Raw genomic sequence first — 3,673 nt, 5'->3', positions numbered from 1 at the left:
TTTCCCGTGAAGTTGTTGTTTGGGAGTTTCTCTGAACATGTCAAAGTTTCCATGCATGCCTAATCTTTTGAGGAGCATTGAAATATGTATTTTGGTTGTTTCATCTGTTGTAAGTGGTTGATTGTATGACATAGGGTAAAGAATTTTACAGTGAAGATGTTATTGTAGCTATCGCAAGAATGTTCAAAAATTGAAAATGATTTTGTAGCAAAAATATAATGAAAACCTAGAGATATAGAGATCGACTCAAAACCACCTACTTCGACTCTGATAGATAATAAACAAAGGGAGAAAATGTAGCTACAAACTGAGTCACTCACCATTTGGTAACCTCATCCCAAATCTTTCATGTATACCCCTGAATCAAGGGCTCTCCAAACTTGTTGCCACTTTATTGAGGGAGGTGTGCAACAGGTCGATATAAGTGATTCCTAGCCAATTACGATCTCAATTTCTCATATTCTAATTGACAAAACCAAATGGTGACTGCTTCATGCTACGACCTTCACCATATTGATCTTCCAATGACATCAATGACAATAAATGTTTGACTATAATTCTCAATTCCAAAAATACATATAAACGATTGAGGGAAAAGAATGGGATTTCCATTTATTCCTAATCACAAAAAGGACTCTTGAATAGAGAAAGCCACTTTAGGTAGTATATGGGGGCAACAAAAATTCAAATTATGTAAACAAATTTTCAAAATGCATAAAGAAAATTAAAGTACGACCCATAAAAGCATACCAAATCAATTTTGTAGGTCTATATTCAAGTAGGTGCGAGCAAAACAAGGTCACAGGGTTTATATATAACAACATTTAAGGTAATTTCTATTTATTCAAAGAGACATGCAAATCAAGAAAACCTAAGATTTTCCTTTCTAAGATATTGGTCAAACAAGAAGCTTCAATTCCTTTGGGTTGTGAGTAAATCTAGTGAGTTGCAAACTTTATTTCATAAAAAAACACAACTTTCCATGGAAGAAGCCTTTTCTCTGTAGGCACAACATCAAAACCAGTCCCAAAAACTCCAAAATCAACCCTAAAAGCCTGAAACAATTGAAAACAGAAATAGAAAATTTGACAAGACCTAAATTAAATCTAATAGTAGCGAAGTCCATCGTACCTTCCAAGTTCCAAATGACAATGATGTGATTTGGCCTTTCTCAAGCACTAGAGGCAACACCAGGGTATCAAAAAAGGGATATCATACATATCCCATAACATAAACCAACATAGCATTCAATACATAAATCATTTGTCATAATCATCTTCTACAACAGCATAGCATTCAATACATAAATCATTTGTCATAATCATCTTCTACAACAGCACCATGAACACGAACAAGCGACATCTCATATTCTTCTGGTGTTTCTTTAGTTGCTCTATCGACATCTCATATTCTTCTGGTGTTTCTTTGGTTGCTCTATCTCATCACCAACTCAGTGTCCATTCTCTAAAGGACCTGACAGACACATTCATTTAACCTCTTAAACAGCAAAATATCTTAATATCGTCTAACTCTAGGCCGTGCATATGAATGACCTTCAGTAGAGGGCAAACGAAGTTGAGGTCTGCTAGATGATCCACTACCTTTCTATTGCCTTTAACATCCTTATTCTACTGATCTTTCTATTCCCACGTCAAATTCGTTCGAGGACACGTTCCAATAATTCTGATCTGTGATGATGAAAGAGTTTCGGCAAGAAAAAGAGAAATCTGAAAATATAGAACCAGGAATGGTAATGAAAGCCCTAGAGAATGCCCACTTCATGTCAGAACCAGCGGGGCTTGCTCTCGCTTGCTTGCTAGATGTGTATGTGTGGGGGAGAACCGGGTTAAAGAAAGTCTTTAGGGCACTGTATCTTATATAAGCAAGCAAGCATGTTCATCTCCTGCCTGTTGTTTGGATAAACGCATTAGCCTTCTTTTCTTTATTGGCCTCCTTGGCTTCCTTGGCTTTCCTCTCTTATTCCCTTTCTGTTGGGGTTCCATCTGACTCTGATTCTGGGGTTTCCCATTTTGGCATTATTCATGGACGCGAGATTGATTACAACTCGAGGCAGGTTCTCCTTCAATGACAAGTGAACAGATATGCAAACCTGTTGCCTTCCAGCATCCTTGATCTACTTCTTGATCTAGGGAAAGAACTTGCTGCATGTGTTTCCCAAGTTTCATTGAATTTGACAGCTTCCTCTTTAGTCAAGTTGTGAAGAGTCTCTACAGTATTCTCCCTGCCATCTACATTCTGTTTCGTACAGATAGCATGCATCTTGTCACCAATTGCCTGAGAAACTCCATTATTCTCAATACCACCAGAGCTATCTTTCTCATGATGTTCCGCTTCCATCACTCCGTTTGGACCAACCCTCCCTTTAGATAAAGAAGCATAATAGACACCTCCAGGCCCAGAAATTGTAGATCTATGGTAGTTGAATGACTGCGAAGTAAAATTAGGGTGGGTCTGCGATGACTGGTACTGTTGTCTGATATTTCTTGATTCATCCTCTACATCGCCTGAAACGACCTCCTCTTCTGGGTGTTCAACTATGGGCTCTGTGCTAGCAAGTTTAGATTCACATGCTAGAGCTTCATTATCATCAGGCAGCTCCTTAATCACAGGTCCCCATTAGCCTTGCGGCTGTGCCAGATTAAAGGGCCTCTGATCAATAAAAACCTCGTTGGAATGGTGACGAAATGGCTCATCGTCCAGCATGCCCATTCCCATGCCCATATTCCCCCTCATCAACCCAAAAAGGCTACAGGAACCAAACAGGGTGTTGCTCGAAGGGCCGAACAAGCCCCCGAATGGGCACTCGAAAAAAGGATTGTCAAATGGATCGTGGGGGAAGAATTCCTCCACCAAGCTTCGTCCTCCTCCCCCTCCGCCAAAGCCGGATTGACGTCAGATTTGCATACCTGTCTCCAAACCACAGGTCTGTGGACTTGCGTAAGGTGTTTGGTGAGTTAAATAAATCATAAGATCCATCTAATGCATATTTAAAACAAAGCATTGTAATTTTAATACAACATCTAAGCCTCCAATTCGTCCACGTGTCAAAATTATGACTTGGGTCAAAACAAATTTTGTTATATATATATAAACGCATATTTAAAACAAAGCATTGCAATTTTATATAAACGCTTATTTAAAACAAAGCATTGCAATTTTAATACAACATCGAAGCCCCCAATTCGTCCACCTGTCAAAATTAACACTTTGGTCAAAACAGATTTTCAAATAATTGGGTTATATATATATATTTATTTATTTATTTATAAACACATATTTAAAACAAAGCATTGTAATTTTAATACAACATCGAAGCCCCCAATTCGTCCACCTGTCAAAATTAACACTTGGGTCAAAACATATTTTCAAATAATTGGGTTATATATATATTTATAACCATTAAAATTTAAAAATTATTAGAACAATAACCTCTTTTATGTTGATCACTTGGAAACATAATGCAGTTTAAAGTACTCGTAATTTTGATGGTTCAAAACTTAAAATTTATACAAGGGATATCAAAAAGCTAATAATTATAATATATTATTATTATTATTATATAAGTAAGCCAATAAAAACTCATGTGGATGATAAAAAATGTAACAAATATCCATTCTAGGCCGAATCCGTCAAAGCTCCCTCCACCAAATAA

The 3,673-nt window shown here is 37.2% G+C and overlaps 1 pseudogene; it reads right to left on the bottom strand.

Moving 5' to 3' along the window:
- Window positions 1-1,424: 1,424 nt before the first annotated feature.
- LOC149178515 (uncharacterized) lies at window positions 1,425-2,997 on the bottom strand (annotated as a pseudogene).
- Window positions 2,998-3,673: the final 676 nt, after the last annotated feature.

This window comes from Pinus tabuliformis, chromosome 4_1 (genome assembly GCF_031772625.1).
Source record: "Pinus tabuliformis cultivar Carrire ecotype Pingquan chromosome 4_1, CPIR1, whole genome shotgun sequence".
In the NCBI taxonomy this organism is placed as follows: Eukaryota; Viridiplantae; Streptophyta; class Pinopsida; order Pinales; family Pinaceae; genus Pinus; species Pinus tabuliformis.
Note: the sequence above shows the minus strand (reverse complement) of the source record. Positions and strands in the feature narration are given on the sequence as shown.